General features: G+C 43.4%; 1 protein-coding gene across 1 annotated transcript in view; it reads right to left on the bottom strand.

The window, feature by feature from the left end:
• The window catches only part of Eps8 (EGFR pathway substrate 8, signaling adaptor), a 180,853-nt gene extending 167,034 nt beyond the window's left edge, over positions 1-13,819 (bottom strand). Inside the window, exon 1 of the mRNA XM_048432469.3 lies at positions 13,680-13,819. The gene's annotated coding sequence lies outside the window, so the exon portion shown is untranslated. The remainder of the gene's footprint in view (positions 1-13,679) is intronic.
• Positions 13,820-20,592: the final 6,773 nt, after the last annotated feature.

Genomic DNA, 20,592 nt, shown 5'->3' with positions numbered 1-20,592 from the left:
TCTGCTGAAAACACAGATACACATATTGATGCATGAACACATGCACACACATGCATATACACATTCTAGTTTTTTTCTACAATCCTGTTTTTTAAAATATTGCTTGGGCAGTAAAATGGCTCATTGAACAAAGGCACTTGCTCCCAAACCTGGAAACCTCACTTCCATCCTAGAGCCCACATAGTGGAGAGAGAGAGAAAGAGAGAAAGAGAGAAAGAGAGAGAGAGAGCTGATTTCTACAAGTTGTCCAGTTGTCCTCTGATCTCTACACAGGGGCAATGGTATGCATGTGTGCACATACAAAATAGATACGTAAAGATAAATGCATGTAAAAAAAAAAACCTTATGGTACAGAGTTGAACTGCAGTGGACAACAGTTAAAACAAATAAGCAAAACAACAGCAGACCATGTGTGGTGGGCACACCATTATTACCAGCACTCCAGAGTAGAGGTGGGTGGATCTCTGGACCTCTGTAAGTTCCAGGCCACCCAGAGCTACACAGTGAGAGACTTTGACTCAAAAAATAAAAAAAGAAAGAAAGGAAGGGAGGGAAGGAGGGAGGTAGGGAGGGAAGGAGAGAGGGAGAGAGGGAGGAAAGGAGGAAAAACGGAAGGGAGGAAGGAAGGGAGGAAGGAACTTGGCAAAACTGTCTTCTGAACATGACTGGATATCACAGTCATAAGTTCAAAGCAACCGCACCAGACTTGCACAAGATCCATCCAACCAAACTCCCAGCACAGACAGGGGGCTGCTCTCCAGGCTTCACACCTTACTGAAGACAGTGACAGCTGGAAGCTGCGGGGAGGGGGAGAATCGTTCTTTTGTTAGTGTATGGCCAAGGGAAGGTTGCCCATATCACAACGGATGATCCCACGCCCATACACACATAGGCAGCACTAACCAGACTTAGTGGGTTATTAAAAAGGGGGGGATAAAGTTGGGAGGGGCCAAGTTGGGAGAAATGAGTAGGTAAGACCATGTTTCTTTGCATATATGTGTGAAAATCTGTAAAGAAAAATTGATGCTAAAAAAAAGTTAGCAAGAGGACATAGGAGGGCGGATATACTGAAAGGATCACAGTTTAAAGTCTTTAAAAAAGTTATTTCCCAGCTGAGTCCTTCTGTTGGTCTTTAGTTGTGTTCTGAGCTCTCCTGTACATGGAAAGAGGGGAAAGAGGGGGCAGGCTGGAGTTAGTTGAGCTGAAAATCACCCCAGTTTTCCAGCCACACTCTCGGGACTTCACATCAAGCAAGGCTACCTTCTCGGCATGAGCAAGCACCCTTGACTCCTAATGCCCCAAACACAGTCAGAGTCCACATTGACCTCCTAAAGTCAAGGTTATTATTCAGAAATAGCAGGATGTTAAGTTTTCCGAGGACAATTATGTCCATGCTTGGGACTCAAAGTCCTTTTGTCTTTATTTATCAAACAAATATTTAATATAGTCAAATCAAATAATATACTGTTCCTTATAACATATGGTCAAAGTGCCTGGACCACACAATGACAGCACAGTAGGCTAAAAACGGCTTTGGGTTCGTATGTCTCTATCAGCTTCTACCCCCAGTTTTTACCCAACCATTTCCACTTGAACCACTGGTTCAGGGTCTTATTTAAACCTTTATATTTCAAGATAGCAATAGCTTGATTATATCAATGACCCTGAAAATCACAAAATAACACAAAATATAACTGGTATCTATTGGATTAATTCACTCCATATCTTTAGGCCTTCTACACCTCCGTCCAGCGAGAGCCGACAAAAATCACACCTAACTAACTGTTCCATTAGCTGTCCTGCCTAGAGAGAAAATAGAACTAATCACAGATGAGGGATACAGGGACAGGAGGCAAGTCCTGGAGGTAAGATAGCTCACCACTCTTGTTTGAAAACCCTTTCCAATATCATGGGGCATCCTCTTATATAATTCCCTTTGAGATATAACTCAATTTAAATTCCATAATTCCTTACAGGAATAAAGGACTCCTATATAAGTTGTGTGCATATGCACACACACACACACACACACAGTGGGGGTCTTTCTAATTAGCATAAAAACTGAATGGTGTTGAGATTCATTCTGGAGACGAGTTGGTGGCGCAAGCCTTTAATCTCGGCCCTGGAAAGGCAGAGGCAGGCAGATTCCTGTGATCAGAGGCCAGTCTGGTCTATATTGCAAGTTACAAGCCAGCCAGAACTCTGTAGTGAGACCCTGTCTTGAACATACAAAAATCCATTCTGGTTAAAGCACTGCTCACACATTTATGCTAGAAGGGATTTAACCTCTCATAATGAGATTTTGCTATTTTCAAAATAACTTCCTTACTAACCAGGTAAGATTTCAGGTGACAAGGGCTTCAATCACTCCATTGTGTCAAGCTTTCTGAGCTGCCTAAACATGACCTTGTCTGTCACAACCACCATGAATGTCTCCTTTATTCAGATGGCCCATTCCATGACCAGTGTCTCACCAGGCGTGAGAAAGATGTGAACAGGAACAGGAAAAAGATATCAAAGTTAGGAAAATTACACTTTTGATGGCAGTTACCTGTAAGTTGCAGAAGGTGCCAGGGATGGGGGCTGAAGGCTGAAATTGTGGAGTGGGAACCCACACAGCCATCTATCAGCGTCAAGATATCTATAGGACCATTTTCTTTGCCAGACCACGGACACAGCAAGGCTTAAGATAATGATGAAATGTAAGATGTGGCTAAATGTGAAGATGCTGGAGCAAACCATGCTGAAACTTTCGAGTTATCTGGGTTTTTTTTTAATGTGAAAAATTAAAGTAAGATAAAAAGAAACATGATGTTCCGACCCACCGGGTAATTTTACAAACACAGAAAACAGACTAATGTACCAAAACAAACCCAAAGATTCCTAAGCTTCAGTGAAGTTTTATATTGAATATTTTTTGTATTTATTTGTTTCATGTGTGTTTGTGTGCCTGTGCACACATCTGTGATGCAACGCCCAGGTGGAGGTCGGAGGACAACTTGGGAGAGTCAGTTCTCTCCTTCTGCCATAAGGGTCCCAGGGGCTGAATTCAAGCTGTCCGTCAGCCTTGACAACAACCCCTGTACCTCCGCAGCCAGCTCGCCAGCCTCTTGTCTGTCATTCTCTAAACATTTGTCGGAGCTTGGCTTCACATACCGTTTATTTCAAAGTAGAAGTGACAATAATTTAGGCAAATCCATGAGTTTATGCACATAAAAATCTGCCAAGAGTCATTTTGCTCAACAAGGAAAAGCAATCCAACACACGTTCCCCAGCCCCATGCATCAGCCCACAGCTTTACATGAGCAAGTGTCGTGTGAATAACATGACGAGAGTTGGCCCAACGGCCAGATTTTATCACAGAAAGAATCCCGTGGCTTTTCAATTATTCAGGATCTAGCAAAGCCCCAAAGAAGAGCTAAGTGGAAGGACTAACACAATGTTCCCTGTGACCCCTGACGACAAGAATCTCAGTGGATAAAAGCGTGAGTTTGTGTGTGTGTATGTGTGTGTGAGAGAGTGTGAAAGAGAGAAAACGAGACAGACTACAGTTTACAGTACTGAAAATGGATTCTACAACAGCATCTTTGATGGCATGGATAACATGATAAAGTCAAAAAGAAAATTCACTGCAAAGGAATAGTTTTAAATATATATATTTGGTAGTGTATGTGGGAGAAGGAGAGAGAGGGGAGGGGGAGCAGGGAGGAGGAAGGTTGGTTTGCTGTAACAGAGTTAAGAAGGTTTTTCATACACACCGGAAAGAGGGGCTGGAGACTACTCACGTGTGTACATGCACACAAAGCTGAGCACACTGTTACTGGGGGCGGGGCGGGGGGGGGGGACAGACTGAACAGTTCACATCGATACAGTAACAAGCTTGTCCTTCTCATATGAATGTCCGATGTAGAGTTTGCACAGTCTAGCAGAAGAAACTTACTGAGCTGCTGGACACCTGGGTCCCTCCTCCAGCCTCCAGAGAAAGCAGCACAGATTTTTAAATATGACAGCCCTCTGCTCATGGTGCAAGCGTGTTTTCTCTGTCTTAAAAGTCAAGCCTGGTGGTGGTGCCCACTCCTTTAATTCCAACAATAATAAGGGAGGCAGGGGCAGGCAGATCTCTGAATTCAAGATCAGCCTAGTCTATAGACTGTGTTCCAGGACAGTCAGGGCTATAAAAAACAAACAATCAAAACTCTGTCTCAAAAAATAAAACAAAACAAAACAAAATTAACAAACAAAAAAAAAATCAAGGTTAGTGAGATGGTGTGGTGGTTAAAGGCATTTTCTGCCAAACCTTGACTTGAGTTCAATCCCCAGAACCCACATGGTGGAAGGAGAGAACCAACTCCAGAAAGTTGTCCTCTGACCTCCACACACGCACTGTTGTGTGCACACCCGCATATGCACACACATACACACTGTGGTGTGCACACCCGCATATGCACACACATACATAAATAAATAAATTAATTCAAAATGTTAAGATGACGCACATAAAACCATCATATTGTGCATTTATCTAAACTCACCATCACTGAATAGTTCTGAATGACAGAACTATTATATAAAACTAGAATAAAATATATTAAAAGTAGCTGGGTGGTGGTGGTGTACACCTTTAATCCCAGCACTCAGGAGACACAGGGAGACAGATCTCTGAGTTCAAGGCCAGCATGGTCTACATATCAAGTTACAGAACAGCCAGGGCTACACAGAGAAACTCTATCTCAAAAACAAACATATACATGTATACATGCATATGCATATGCAAATGCATATGTTTTATATATAACATATGTATCATATATATATATATATAACTTTTAAAAGAGACAGATTCATACTCATTTCCCCCACAGCCTTATTCTTTCACCTAAACTGTTCTCAATGTCTTAATCGTCGATGAAAATACTATAAATAATTATAATGTTATAGAATATAAATACCAGAGAAATCTGGAAAAAATATAGTGTTTAATGTCTGCAAGTGTATTTCAGACATCGGAAACACTTTGTTGGTCTATCAGACCCACAAACAGCCAATAATATGAACAAATTTTGAGACTAAAGTTAGCCTAAGCAATATTCTAGTGGTATGAACTTAACATTTTCTAAATAAACCTAAGCACAAACAACCCAAACAGCCTTTTGCAACAGACTTTAGAATGCTTCTATTTCCCTTTTAAGTAAAAATTTCTTTCTATTGATTATTGCTTTTTTTCTTAAGCTATTTTTTCTTCTCTTTTATTAAAAACATAAATTTCAACAATCAACGCCTGACCTCTTATCAAATATATAGTTCATTTAACAACCTTGGTTCATTCTGGTATGATGGTTAGACTCTGTCAGAAAGTGTTCACTGCTCAAAACTCTGGACTGGCTGGGACAGGACCGAGAGCACCTTTGTCACCAATTACATCCTTAAGTTGATTGGCTAGTAACGTAAGAATGATTCTACACAAAATCCCCAATGTCATGTTCTTAAATACTATATCGTCACTGCAGATGACAGGACACATCTCTACAGACAGCCCTGTGATTAGAAGAGAAGACAGCGACCATTGTTCAGCGGCTTTGATGGCCCCAATCTTCCCTCCTGCAGTGTAAGCAATGGTCTCGTGCTGCTGTGTGAAAATGGAGGACAACTGGCTGGCGGTTCCTCTGTCAGCTCTGGGTGTGAGAACGCCCACAGTTTCCACCACACCCAGCACTGTGACCCACTCACCACTGAACAGACATCTACCTGTCTGCCTGGAATGCCCCGCAGTCCTACCCAGGACACTCACTCGGCCTCCAAAAGCCACCCAATGGGCCATTTCTGATGATTCCTTAGTCATGGGGAGCTTTTCCTTTCTTACTACACTGGAAAGAATACACACTGTGCACACACACATAAACACACATTCACATATGGACGCGCGCACACACACTTTCTTTCCCACTTACTGTCCTCTATAACAATGGCATTGAGTCAGGACTACTCCCATTCCCACTCGGAGTGTGTGTCCCACATGGTGTGATGTTCCTAACTAGATACTATGCCGATAGAGTTGAGACTCAGAACTTGACATCAAAAAATTCAGAATTTAAAGGACAAGAAGAAATAAATAACTAGCTAGTTCTACCATTCTGTATTTCATTTTTCCTAATCCCCCAGTTTCATGTTTAAGAAAACTCTACTATATAAACACATCCCAGTTCCACACACCTCTCTGTCAGTGGGGTGTAGACGGGGAAACTGAAAATATTCTCTTGGATCTCAAGCACCACACCGTCTAAAGAGTCATCTTCACTTAGCACATACAGGCACTTCCTGGCAGGTCCGATGACCTTAGTGCAAACCCCAGGAATCCCATGATGAAAGCAGAGAACTGGCTCTGACGTCACATGGACACCACAGCACATGCATGCAGCCCACCCCCCACATACATAAATAAATGCACGAAATACAGACCATAAGGTTCCGAAAAATAAAAAAAAGTAGTCTTGAGTCTTCAAATATGACATAAACCATGAGATGATAAACTTACTTTGTCAAGATTTGAAACTCAGTGCTTAGAGGATGCCTGTTAGCAAAGCACTTGTATTCCAAATGCGAGGACCCAACCTCCACAGCAAAGAACACAAAGGAAGAAGGAAGTCATCTGGTCCATGTTTACTTGTACTTCCACTACTGGGGAGACAAGGAAAAGAAGGTCTTTGGGGATCCGTGGCTAGCCAGTCCAGCCTCACTGGTGAGCCCCAGGCTAGTTAAAGACCCTGTCTCAAATGGACAAGGGTCCTGAGCATAAGAGCCTACACATGTTTATGGTCTGGCCTCCACGTACAAGCATGCATATGTGCACCTGACCACCGGTGTACCCACAACATGAACACACACAAATATATTCTTTTAAGCATCTAGCTGGGTATGGTAGTTCATACTTGCAATCCTGGCACTCAGGTGGCTGCAAGATGTGGCTCACCATGAGTTTTAATCCAGCCTGTACTACAGATTGAGTTCTGACCAGTCTAAACGACACAATGAGACCTTCACTGAAAAACAACAAAAGGTACCAGGTGGTGGTGGCACACGCCTTTAAACCCAGCACTTGGGAGGCAGAGGCAGGTGGATCACTGTGAGTTCGAGGTCAACCTGGTCTACATGAGCTAGCTCCCAGACAGGCTCTAAAGATTCAGAGAAACACTATCTTGAAAAACCAAACAAAAACAAAAACAACAACAACAAAGCAAGAATCAGCTTCTGGCAAGAGAATAAAAACATTACACAATCTAGAAGAAAATTTTTGCAAAACACATTTGAAAAGGTGTTTATATACAAAATACAGTTTACAAAACTCTTAGGTGCTAGAGAATAAATCAGCAAATGTTGGGCACATGTAAGGCCCTGGGTTTACTCTCCAACATTGAAAAAGAAAGTTCAATCTTAATTTTAAAACTCTTAAAACTCTAAACAATATTTTAAAAACTCATTAAGAAGTAGCCCACCAAAAGGTGAGCTCAGCAATTAAGAATGAGTGCTTTCGCGGAGTGTCTGAGTTCAACTCCTGGCACCCACATTGAGTCGCACACAACCACATGTAGCTCCAGCTCCAAGGGACTGATGGCTCTGGCTTCCACCAGCACCTGTGTTCAGGCACATACCCATACCCAGACACACACAGACACCTGGCTTAAATAATAAGAAATAAAGCTTTTAAAAAGTAGGTAAAAAGACATCCTATCATCAAAAAAAATGCATAAACAGAAAATATTATGTGAACAAAAGTTAACACATAAATGTTATTAGGAAATGGCAAATTAAAATAACAATAAGATCTTACTATTTAGCTGTGGGAATTAATAATCTCCAAAAACGAAGTACTGTCAAGGAGATAAGACAGGAACTGAGACGTCGCTACCATGAACGCGAGAGCAGCACTCAGCCACTTTGGAAAGAGTCTGACATGTCTTACAGAGCCAACCACATCATCCTCGCCTGTGATTGGTCATCGCAATCACAGGTGTGCACCTCACTGTTTCAACACTCACATCTACCCCAAAACCCCGCAAGAATCTTCACAGCAGCTTTACTCAGCAAGAACCTGGGAACAGCCAAGGCAGCCTTCAACAGATGAATTAAGCTAATTGCGTCATCTCAGTGCAATGATGTTAAGCAATAAAAATAAATGAACCGGGGCTGGAGAGATGGGTTGGTGGTTAAGAGCACTCGCTGCTCCTCCGGAGGACACAGGCTTGATTCCCAGCACCCACATGACAGTTTCACTCCACGTCCAGGGAAACCTGACACACTCTTCTGGCTTCTGCGGGCATCAGGCACACACAAGGCACACAGACATAAATACAGGTAAAATACCCAAACACTAAAACAAGCAACAACAACAAAAAGCTGTCCACTACGGAGGACATAGGCAGCCTGTAAACCTATAATGCTAAGTGAAAGACGCCAGTACGAGAAAGTCATAAGACACGTAGAAAAAGTGAAATTATACGGACAATAAATGGTCACTGATTTTCACAGGAAAGAGACAAAGGGGATGATGGGTAAAAGCACAGGGAACATTAATATGCCAAAATTATTCGATATGATACTGTCAAGAGAGTTATGTCAAACCCACAGAACTTTATAAGACCAAGAATTAATCTTAGTATGTATAAGAAGTTAAATTATAAGGTCAAGAGATCCCAAGACGGAAAGCAGACTGTGACATAAGACTGTAACTAGAAGTGTGTAAAACCATCTCACAAAAGGATCTAGGCCGAGATGCTAGCGAGCTAACTGTGAAAATGAGTAGAGATTGAGCTTAAAAGCAGAAGGCCCTGCGTATGGGCACTGGACTCCTGCTGGCCAAGTGGCTGTCCGTGCTATCAGGGGTTATCAATTACAATACTGCTAAACTTCTTTAATGGAAATGAACAACTAAGCAAACAGAGGGATGGAGCCAGGTTTCTCTTCATTGCTGCATGGAGTTTCCAGATGAACAGGGGAGAAACCAGAATAATATCTACCAAAATCAGCATTATACCAGTATGAATTCATATCTACTTTAATATAGATGCACACAGTATGCAGAAATATATATACATACATATACATGTGTATATTCAAATCTCTATACACAAATGTATTTTTCACCTGAGAGCCTACAATAAATGGCATTCCATTAGCAAGTCCGCCTATATCCAGACCTTGGTTTTTTTCAAAGAATTGCTCAAGTCGACCTTGAACGTACAATTCTCCCATACCTGCACCCAGAGTGTGGGAATGACAGGCATAAGCCATCATTCAGGGTCAGGCCCGGCTTTCCAATAAAAGTTCCAAACACTAAGAAACCAATCACGTCGTGAAATGGCTGATTTTGATAGAAACCATACAAGAAGAACCTAGAACATCTTATGGAAACATGATTTTTAGAAAAAGAAACAAACCACACTGGTAGGAACTTATCAAAGGGAGGCAGGAACCAAGCTGTAAGGGTCTGAGCTGCGAAAGGGTTAAATTACACCCAAAGAGCATGGTGAGTATTCAGGACTCCAGATTCACAGCAAGCAACCAGGTAACTAAGTAAAGGAGAAGAGGAAATTCCTCAGGAGTCCGATAGCCCTCCTGATAGGATATGCTGCGACCTGGGATGGAGAAGCCACTTTGTCCTCATCATCTTCCAATCCAAAGCCGACAGTAGCTGTGCTTCCTTGTTTTGTGACAAGGTTTGTCCTGGCTAGTTTTATATTCAAACTATACATAACACATAGCTGTAGACAGATATTTCACCTCGGGGACGGGGAGGAGTCAGAAGTCTCCACTCCTTAAACACCAGGCTGCTCTAGGAGGCTCCTTCCCGTGAGGCAGTACTGGAAAAGTAGAGACCAGGAACATAGAAGAAAAACCTGACGAAGGCCATCTCAGTCAGTGAGCAAGATGAGTCAGATAACTCTGAGATGGTGTGTGCTGTGACCTGGGCTGGAGAAGGCACTTTGCCCTGGTCATCTTCCAATAAAAGCCCACAGTGCCTGGGTTTCCTTGCTTTGTGACCATGTCTGTCCTGGCTACTTTATATTCAGCTTGACACCAGAGACAACTTGGTCTCCTTTGAGAAAAAGGCCTCCATTAGACTGGGCTATAGGCAAGCCTGTGGGGGCATTTCCTTAATTAGTGATTGCTGTGGGATAGCCCAGCCCATTGTGGGTGGGGACAGCCCTGGGCTAGGGGTTCTGGCTTCTATAAGAAGGCAGGCCAGTAAGCAGCACTCCTCCTGCCTCCAGGTTCCTGGCCTGTTTGAGTTCCTGTCCTGACTTCCTCCAGAGAAGAACAGTGACGTGGAAGCAGAAGTCAAATAAATCCGTTCCTTCTCAGCTTGCTTTGGGCCATGGTGTTTCATCACAGCAACAGCAACTCTGACTAAGACAGGGACTCACTATGGAGCCAGGCTGGCCTCGAACCTGTCATCTTTCTGCCTGAGCTTTCTTAGTGCTGAGATCAAAGGTGTGCGTAATTACTGCCTAACCCTGGGACAAACAAAAGACAAATCCAAAGGGGAAAAGCATGCTATAATCTTATATGGCCAAGGCTCCTAAAAGTAGTCAAAGTTGTTACAAAAAAAAAAAAAAAAAACAAGGAAAATCTGAGAAAGGTCAGCGTCAGCTTGAGCTGAAGAGACAGTGACAATCAAATGTGACCAGTGTTCTGACTAACAGAGTCCAGAGAGAGAAGGCAAGTTAGATAAAAACAGGGAAGGACTGGAGTGTGGCTCAGTGGAGGAGCTTTGTGCATGAGACCTTGGGTTCGATCACCAAAAACAAAGGTTAAAAGAACGTGTAAAGAAAGTATGAGCTATAACTAATAACACAACACCAATAGTGACCCATCAATTGCCGACACAACATAAGATGTTAATAGGAGAATCTATTATAAGCCCTGTACCCTTGCTGCATTTTTCTGCCTTCTAACTACCTCACAGACTTTCAGCATTCATTATTTTTATTTTTATTTTATTGGTGCGTCTGCATGCACTCAAGTGTGTGTACAACTGACCCTAGAACTTGCCGTTTGAGGTGGATCAGCTGGCTAGCAGGTTCCTAGCATCCACCCTCTGCCTCCCCCACCCCCACTCCGCAGCACGGGGACTGCAGAGGCATGCCCAGCTTTTTATGTGGGTGCTCAGGTTCTGAACTCATCCTGGACGGGCAAGCACTTTACCCACCTAGCCATCTCCCCAGCCCCTAGGGGCTGTTTTAAAGTGCCATTTAGAAATGCACCCGGGAAAGATTGAGGGTGCTGGGGCAGTACAGACCTGGAGAACACCACCACCACCACCACCACCACCACCACTTTCTTCTAAATACTCAGTTCACATTGTATGCAAGGACTCCACTCCAGTGCTTCTTAAGAAAAACATTTTCAGTTCCTCACAGCTGCAAGCAATTTGGTGCAGCAATTCCCAGCAGGGATGTCGTGTATAGCCAGAGCAGTTGGGCTAAAGTTCCAGCCCTTCCCCTCTGATACCCCCGCAGATGTCTGAAAGTTTATAAAGCTATACTTGGGTTGTTTAGGGCTGAGACACAACTACCAAATGCGTTTAATACGGCTTGGAAAGCCCAGCCTAAGATTTACATAAATAAAGTTAGTGGTTCAAACTCATCTAATAAAACTTCAAGAAAAAGAGCTTTGAGTCTGGCGTTTATAGTTTCTTACTCAAACCTGGCTCGAACGAGCTTATGTTTTTAAGATAAAAACAGGTGAATGAAGAAGAGATTCAGTGGGATAAAAAGGAGTAGATAAAGAGATGTGAAATGTAGGGTTTTAAAATGGGATTTCAGTTTGAAATATGGCAGATACAAGCAGTGAAAGCAGAGGGTGGCAACGGGTGTCACAGTTACAAAGTCCTGGAGGTTGAGAAGAATGAGGGGAGAATAAATCAGGATAGAGCTAGATACACACACAAAGTGAGCTCGTTTTTCCTTTGAACACAAACAAGCAAAGTGTTCAAAATTAAACACCAGTTTCCTGTTGGGGAATTTTATTTTTTAAAAAAATCACCCTCAACACAAGGTCACTCAGCATTCCCGCAGTTAATAAAAGGCTAACGTCCCAACTACAAGGATACTCAGTGCCACTTAGAAAGGGAAGAGAGTTACAAAGTGCACCTCCCAAATACTGTGAGCAACACTGAGCTCACAGCAGTCCGAATTAAAAGATGTTTTCTCTTTTTGCTAGGAGGGAAGTGAGTGGCTTGTGGAATTTCACAGTCTTAATCTACTATTGAGCAGGAAGGGCTTTCTGCGCGCGCACACACACAAGCTTACTAGCTTGTGACACTACATCACACCGTCTTTGTAACGAGTCTGCAGATGGTGTGAGCCATAAGCCACAGATTCTCCACACCACCAAACTAAGAACTACCGCAGCATGCCCAGAAACCTCCGGTCCCCAATTTTAAAAAACAGGAAAGAAATCTTCACTAGGTGAGGCGGGACATCATTGACTTTAATCCCAATAGACTAGCTGTTCCAGGATCTACAGTTCTATAGACTGAGCGCAGGCGGGCCAAAACCCAAGGAGTGTAAAATGACATTCTTTCAACGGAGAGAAATTAGAAACAGCCCACAATACAGTCACTTTGAGGTTTTTGTTTTTTAACATAAAAAAAAAAGCTTCCAGGAATCCTAATTCCACCTCCTACTCAAAGTGGCAAATCCAAATAAAAATTCAAAGTACTCACACGTGTCTGAACCAAGTTGTATCTGAACTTATTCGCTATTTTGTCTCTTGTTCCTACTGTCTGAAGCGAGAAGTGAAACCTTGAGAAGAAAAGCAGCCATGCATTTGCTGAAACATTGGCTCCGGGAAGCCTCCTCTTCTAAAGCCTCGCTGCTCCAAACGTCTAAGGATTTTAAGCCCAAACACCAGGGATTCCTGCCCAGGCGAGATGCCAGCAGCACTTGGGGGCTACAGGAGGAGGAGGATTTAAGCAGCAGGGCTCAGAGAGCCCTGCAAAGACTTTGCATGTGTATTGTAGTCATTGAAAAGAAAGAAAGGGGTGAGACACGGGGAGCCTGCAATATCTCTCGGTGGGTGTGGAACCCCTCCAAAGCCCTAATGACAGCAACAGAGAGGCCATCTTCCCCAAAGTAAAATGGTATTTCTTGGAAAGTGATTCAGAATTTACAACTACTCAAACACAGCGAACTACCTCAACTGTAGGGTGTCTATCTATCTCTAATAGGGCGGGTCCCCATCTCTAACGGGTCTCCTGGGTGGGGAGTGGGGGTGTCCCCACTCGGGCTGGGGTGAGAGGCACACTGAAAGCCCCAAGTCCAAGACATTAACGCACTGTCTGAGTCCAGGTGTGCCTAACTCAGGTGCGCCCCGCGCAGCCCAGGTGAGCGTAGGATCTGGGGGAGCGCTAGGCGCCCACTGCAGGGGAGCAGGTCGCGGCGGGCTCGGGTCTCGTGGCTCCGGACCGCGCAGAGCGGGCTCGAGGACGCGCTGGGGCGGCAGCGCCCTCACACACCTGGCCGCCGCCACCAGTTGCAAAGGGTCCAAGTGAACGGCGGCGGCCGCTGAGCCTGGCACCGCTCTGGTCCTGGCGCACAGAGGCGCTTCCAGAAAATCGAGACGGAACCCGTGCCGCGGGAATCCCACCCGAGGACCCGCACCGGTGTCCGAGGGGCTCTTACCTTGGATCCGCCCTCCGAGTCACAACGCTCCTCACGGAGTGCCGCGACCTCCCCAGACACGAGGTGGCGAGTGGTCGAGGGAGAAAGAGCCCCGAGGAGAAGAGCCCGCCGTGTCCCTCTACAGAGACGCCACTGGGGCTTGCCCCGAGCCCCGCGCCCCGCGAGCCCGCCTCGCCCGCCGCCCGGGCAATGTGTGCGAGCCGCTCGCTCTCGGCCACAGCCAGCACGCGCCGCGCATGCCCAGCAGCGAGCCAGGAACGCTCGTTGCCCTGCGCGTCCGGGAGAGGGCTCCGTTTGCCGGCTCTTGAGGACAGTTGAGTCTCTAGGAGGAAACTAAGTCTCCCGGCTGGGTCCCTCCGAGGCCCTGGGCAAGGTGAGCATGATACCCGGCAGGGGAGATCGGGGATGCCAGCCTCAGACTCGTGTCCACAGTTCTCCAGGTGAACTAACCTGCTTCTGCAGAGCACCGCCCGGGACAGGGGTGATGCCCCAGATAGGGAGAGTATTAGGTGACTGGGACCAGGTCCTGGGGTACAATAGATGACTACTATCAATCCAGGAGTCACTACCCTACCCAGCCACCAGCGGGAGGTATTCTCCGGGCCTCTGACCTGTGTCCCTAAATCTCTTCCTTCTTTTCCATCCCCTCACCCCGTGCAGTGTTTAAGTGGTACCCAAGGGCTTCACTGGTTTAGAGAGGCTCCAAACCCCAGTCACTGGATGCAGCCAACAAGCCCAGACCCGTCTCACCAGGCGCCTTGGATCCCATTTTTCATGGGAGCTCCTGCCAAGAGCCTAGTGTAGTTTCAAGTATGGGAGACTCTAGTCCAGGACCAACTGCTCACCCTCATCATCTCAGTGCTCCCTGCTGGATCACGGAGCCGGTCTTCTCTCCTGAACCTCCCATTTTCTTACCCTTTACAATACCTCCGTTGTCACAGCTACGCCCCCAGACATGCCGGCCCCTTCTAACTTCAAGTCAATTGACTTCCAGAAGCCAAGAAAGACTATTAAATAAAACTTGGCTTAAATAGCTGGGCCTACCTGCTTTGTGAGGCAAGCAAAAGCACATTCAAACTGACTTACCAGGCCAAGATTGGGGGATAAAAGGGGAGCAGTGATAGGTTTTGGGATTAAATTCAGTCTCCCGCCTTCGTCGAGAATCTTTTGTTCAATATTTCCAACAGACGAACACCCACTTGAGCATGCCCAGTGTTGGAAATAGCTGGTTTGACTCAATAGTGTAGATAAATAGCTAGGATTGTTTGTTGACGATCTATGCCAGGGACGAAGAGAGTTTCTTACATCATTTCTAACCCTTACAATGAATCGCCATTTTAGAAAATTGGGAAAATCATATTCAGAATTTTCTTTCTTTATGTCAAAGCCAATACTGACATCAGAATTAAAATCCAGGCCTGCCTACTCCACAGCTTACATAAACAGATTTATGAATTGAAACCAAGTCTCCTTAAACTATAGATTAGTCCAGACCTACCCACAGGACTTAACAAGAAATTAATCTTACCCCTTACAGACATTACAAGCCTTGAAAAAGTAGAAGCAAAAAGCAGAGGTGTTTTGAGACTTGTCCTCAAGTTTTTTCTATCCTCAAATGGCAGTGACCTGTCAAAACCACTCTTTACCCTGTCTTAAATGACCTAGGATTTTATTCTCTCAAATATATACTATATATTTACACTATGTACACTATATAAATACAAATATATACACTATACTACCCTATACTACACTAGGTAGGGAACTAAGTCACTAAAATGGTCACTGAGTCCTTTGATCCTAGTAACCCTTCCAGCACGACATCCCAAACCTGTATTAGGTTCTCTTTCACCAAGCAGATTATCTAGGGTCAAATAGAACAACTCTACGTTCTATGAACTGAAATTAAACTGTATCTTCCACCTTCATGCTCTCTGTAATTCTATATTGTTAAATCTTAATTTTCCCTTTAAGTTTTATTTTTGTTTTAGGGCATAATTTCATATAAAAATTAGCTAGCACCATAAACTTAAAATATCTTGATGTATGTGCCTTCTTTGTTTCATTTAAGTAATCTGGTTTATAATTCTGCTAAGATTCAATCATATTTTCTGTTTAACTTTTTGGTCACATTTCTATTATTTAGCGTGTGTGTGTATATGTATGTATGTGTGTGTGCATGTGTGTATGTGTGTATGTGTGTATGTGCATGTGTGTATACATGTGTGTGCATGTGTGTATGTGTGTGTGTGTAAATGTGTCAATAACACACTTGTGGAGATTAGAAGAAAATTTGCAGGCATCTATTCTCTCTTTCTACCAGGTAGGCCCCAGGGCCTAAATTCAGAATATCAAGACTGCAATAAGATCTGTTACCCACTGAGCCATCATAACAGCCTAAATTTAACTGTTTATAGTGTTGCTATGCATGTTTTTAACGTTTGAAGACCTCAGTTATTGCTAGGCATGTTTGGCCCATGCCCATAATCATAGCACCTCGAAGACACAGCCAGGAAGACCAGGAGTTCAAAGTTATTTTTTGTTAGGTAGCAACTTCAAGGTTAGCCTAAGTTATACAAGATCTTATCTCTTAAAATCAAAAGAAAAGGGGGCTGGTGAGATGGCTCAGTGGTTAAGAGCACTGACTGCTCCTCCAGAGGACCCGGGTTCAATTCCCAGCACCCACATGGCAGCTCGCAACTGTCTGTAGCTCCAGTTCAAGAGAATCTGACATCATTATACCAATGCACATGAAATAAAGTTAAATAAAGTTTAAAAAAATCAAAAGAAAAAAATGCAAGTGTAAAGGTCAGAATGTGGAACTAAAAAATTTGTAGGCCAGCATAAGTATAATTATATAGAGTCGACAAGCATCCCAAATATGGACCGAAGCACAAAACTCCAGGCATAGGTTGAGCCTACATCGGGGTATTAAAACTTTGTGTTAGTGTTCAAAATAGCAAGAAAAGAGTATTTTAAATAGTCTCATCACAAAGATATATTACATATTTGAGGTAATACATGTAGCACGAATTCTAATTGGTCTTGATAATATAAACCCAGAGTCAGATAAAGGGATTAATGTTGAAGACCAGAGAAGCAGAGTTGCCAGCTACTAGAGAGTTCTTACCTCTACCAATGCTCTGACCAAAGGGGCAATGCTGTCCTCAGACTGTGTCCTCAGACGGCCTCTTCAGACTGCGTCTCCAGACTGCTGCCTCAGACTGCAGTGAATCCTGTCTCCTCCCGCAGCTATTTCTCTCTCCGCCCAGCCGTATCACTCCTGTCTCCACCTTCCTAGTTCTGGGATTAAAAGCATGGGATCCTAAGTGCTGGGATCACCTTTGTGTGAGCTCTGTTTCTCTTATAGACTGGATCAATTTTGTGTAGCCCAGGTGGCCTTGAACTAACAGAGATCCTTCTGCCTCAGTCTCCCAAGTCCTGGGGTTAAAGGTGTGACTGCCTGGCCTCTAGTGGCTTAGCTCTACACTCTGATCTTCAGGCAAACTTTATTTTTTAAAACACAAACAAAATATCACTACCTTGCAAATATATATGCTAAACACTGTATTTAGTTAATATAATAAAATATACTTCTACCAAAATATTAAAACTACCCCACAAATGCTAAGAACACAGGTTGTTTCATTGGTTGGTTGTTTTTGATACAAATGGAAGTGGTAAAAATTGACTTTTTCTTTAATATGTAAATTGTGAATGACAGAATTTTATCTGGGGAGTTTAATCAGAAGTAGCCTTCACTTTTTCAAATGCCCCTCCCTACTTCCACCCTATAACCTGATATGGGAATGTCATTTCAGGGCCACTGGGTGTAGATCTAAAGCCTCTCAACCTGTGTGCACACATGTGCATGTACGTGCATGCGTGTGTGCGTATGTGCATGTGTTTACAGTATGGTCGCTTTGAACTCAGGCCTTGAGCATGCTTGGCAAGTGTTTTACAGTTGATTTGTATGTCTAGTCCAGTTTTGAGTTGTGAACATGCATAATATAAGACATCTCTCGTGGTAAATGTAGAAAAGGGGTGCTGTAGCTCAGAATATTAGTGTTACGATCTGATCTTGGTCTTCTAAGGGTAATCTGGTAGACAAGTAGTCTCCATCTGACTACCGCTGGCTTTATTACATGTACTTGAAAGAGCATGCCCAGTGCTATGGTATTAGACCTATTCACACTTAGAGGCACTTGGGCATTCTGGACTCTTATTTTGTAATTGTTGTTTATATTTCCTGTTTGTTATGACTCTTTGGGTTCATCTGCATTTCCAGGTTCTGTTAAACACTTTGAAGATACAGCTTCAGACTATTTCAGTGTAACACCTATGTGCATGAAATAGTGGAGGATGGTGGGAAATGAAATATCACTAGTATTATTTTCCTATGTGACCTCTCCTTTCCCTATTAGAAACTCTACTAGTTAAAAATAAACATACACACACATGGGTGAGACAGTTTACTTTTTGGCTGTTTGGTTTTTAATAATCAATAATTTGTTTACCACACAGAGAAATCCAACAAGTGCTACACACAGATCCTTTCTTGGGAAAACTTCACTTTATTATCTTCTAATTTCCCAAAAGTTAATGTCAGTTAAAACGAATTCATACACAAAGATCATAAGACATATAAGAAAATTAATCAAAATGAGTGGCAACAAAATAAACAAAGATTAGGTTTATGCTTCAAAAAAAAAGCTCATTAGCAATGATCTATTATAGGAACTAAAAAATAAAGCCCAAAGCAAAATACCAATGAAAATGGCTGCGGATGTATGAGACAAGACCCTTCGGGACATTAGTAAGGGGAAATACAGCGGCTGAGGTTGGGAACTCCTAAGGACAGTGTGAGTCGGGTATGAAGAGATGCGAAGGTAAGATTAGGAGTCTGGGTCATAGTGCGTAGCTGTTCAGAAGCTCTGACGGACAGCACAAAGAATGCGGCGGAGGTAAGAGGTTACGAGAGAAGAGTTGATGACGTTCTGAGACGGCTTTAGGACAAACGCCCAAGGCGGGGAGCTCTGGCAGGCTATATATGTATCAAATGGAACAACTGACAAAAAAGGATAAAACATGCACCCACATGTATGTGTACACACACACGCACTTTTATAATACACATGAAAACAAGCCAGTATGTACTATGGCAAAGGGGGGAGAAGCATTTAAAGAGATCAAGAGAAGAAAGTAAAATTTTCTATAAAAGAGGAAGAAATAACTAAAGGATTATTAACAGCAATAGCGAGTCTGAGGACAGGGAGTTGTCTTCACAGTGCCAGTAAAAGTCCTCGCCAACCTATAACTGTGTCCAGAAAATTGCATTTTCAGAACAAAGGTAGAATTCAGACCTTTTTGATTGAGAAAAACTATCTCTTTTGAGATCTACTTTCATAGTTGAGCATCTGAAGCCCACTTGCCGAGCAGGGAAAGTGAGCCCACAGTCAGAGGAAGAGGGTGCTGCCCGAGAACTGAACAGATGTGTCAACAAATGTGTGTTTATCTATGGCAATCTGACAAAGAGTAAAAATGAATAGGATGAAATACATTGGGTTATAAAGGGACATAATTGTACTTCTAGCCCATAGCACACCAGTCAGGAGGAGCGGGGTCAGAGTGAAAGTGTTTTGATTATATTGTTTCGAGAGGGCTAGATATTTATTTTTTAATGTCTTTAAGCAAAAGATTAAGGGTAGCATTGCAACAAAACCTTTCCATAAGCACATTGCAATGTGAAAATGCTTCGTTTATTCACTTAAGTCCTCAATAATCTTCTGAAAGTCTCCATTGGCAACGCACACACATCCACCATAAGCTGCGTAGCTGTTACATGGTGAGGGTGAGACTCCAACTCGTTTCTCCTAACTCTAGAGATCAGTGTGTGACCGCTGTGTTCTTCATACCCTAAGAGGGAAAAGAAACGTGAAACAGATAAACACATTAACAGGCGCCCTTCGGTGGTGAGAAAGCCTTAAGTCCAGGAATTAATATCCCAAATCAAAACGAAGTACAAAAAAAAAAAAAGATAAGGGCTGGAGAGATGGCTCAGAGGTTAAAAGCATTGCCTGCTCTTCCAAAGGTACTGAGTTCAATTCCCAGCAACCACATGGTGGCTCACAACCATCTGTAATGGGGTCTGGTGCCCTCTTCGGGCCTTCAGGCATATACACAAACAGAAAATTGTATACATAATAAATAAATAAATATTTTTTTAAAAAAAAGATAAACAAACAAAACTCAAGACCAACAGTGAGTTCTTTACACTATTCAAAAAGGAAGCTGCTTATAAGTGCAAAAATTAAAAGAAAAGATTGAGGGGAAGCCACTCAAACATGTAAATAATCTCAGTACAAATGCCCTAAACCTTCCAGCTAGAAGACAAAATCTCATTTGTAAACACTTAACTGTACTACTCGCAAGTTAAAGAACACAAACCACAGATGACATATCACTTGTAACAAAATGAAGGCAGGCAGCCTGCTATGTGACCAACTGTGCTGGCTGCTCTTATGTCAACACGACACAAACTAAGGTTACCTGAAAGGAGGGAACCTCAGAATATGCCTTCATATCATCTGGCCTTAGGGCATTTTCTTAATTAGTGATTGGTGGGAGAGGGCCCAGGCCATTGTGGGCGGTGCCATCCCTGAGCTGCGGTCCTGGGTTCTATAAGAAAGCAACAGTAAGCAGCTCTCCTCCATGGCCTCTGCATCAGTTCCTGCCTCTGTTAATAAGCTGGCAAACAGAAGGGTATTGCAAAGCTGGGGACAGTGCTGACTTCTGGGAACTAAGGATGGCTGGGCCAGAGAGACCAATGAAGTAACTTGTGATAGTCTGTATGGAGCTGCAGGTATGTCTGTCCTAATTACCAGCCTGGCCTCTCCAGGAAAGCCTTGTAAAA

This window comes from Myodes glareolus, chromosome 3, assembly GCF_982192425.1.
Source record: "Myodes glareolus chromosome 3, mMyoGla1.1, whole genome shotgun sequence".
In the NCBI taxonomy this organism is placed as follows: domain Eukaryota; kingdom Metazoa; phylum Chordata; class Mammalia; order Rodentia; family Cricetidae; genus Myodes; species Myodes glareolus.
Note: the sequence above shows the minus strand (reverse complement) of the source record. Positions and strands in the feature narration are given on the sequence as shown.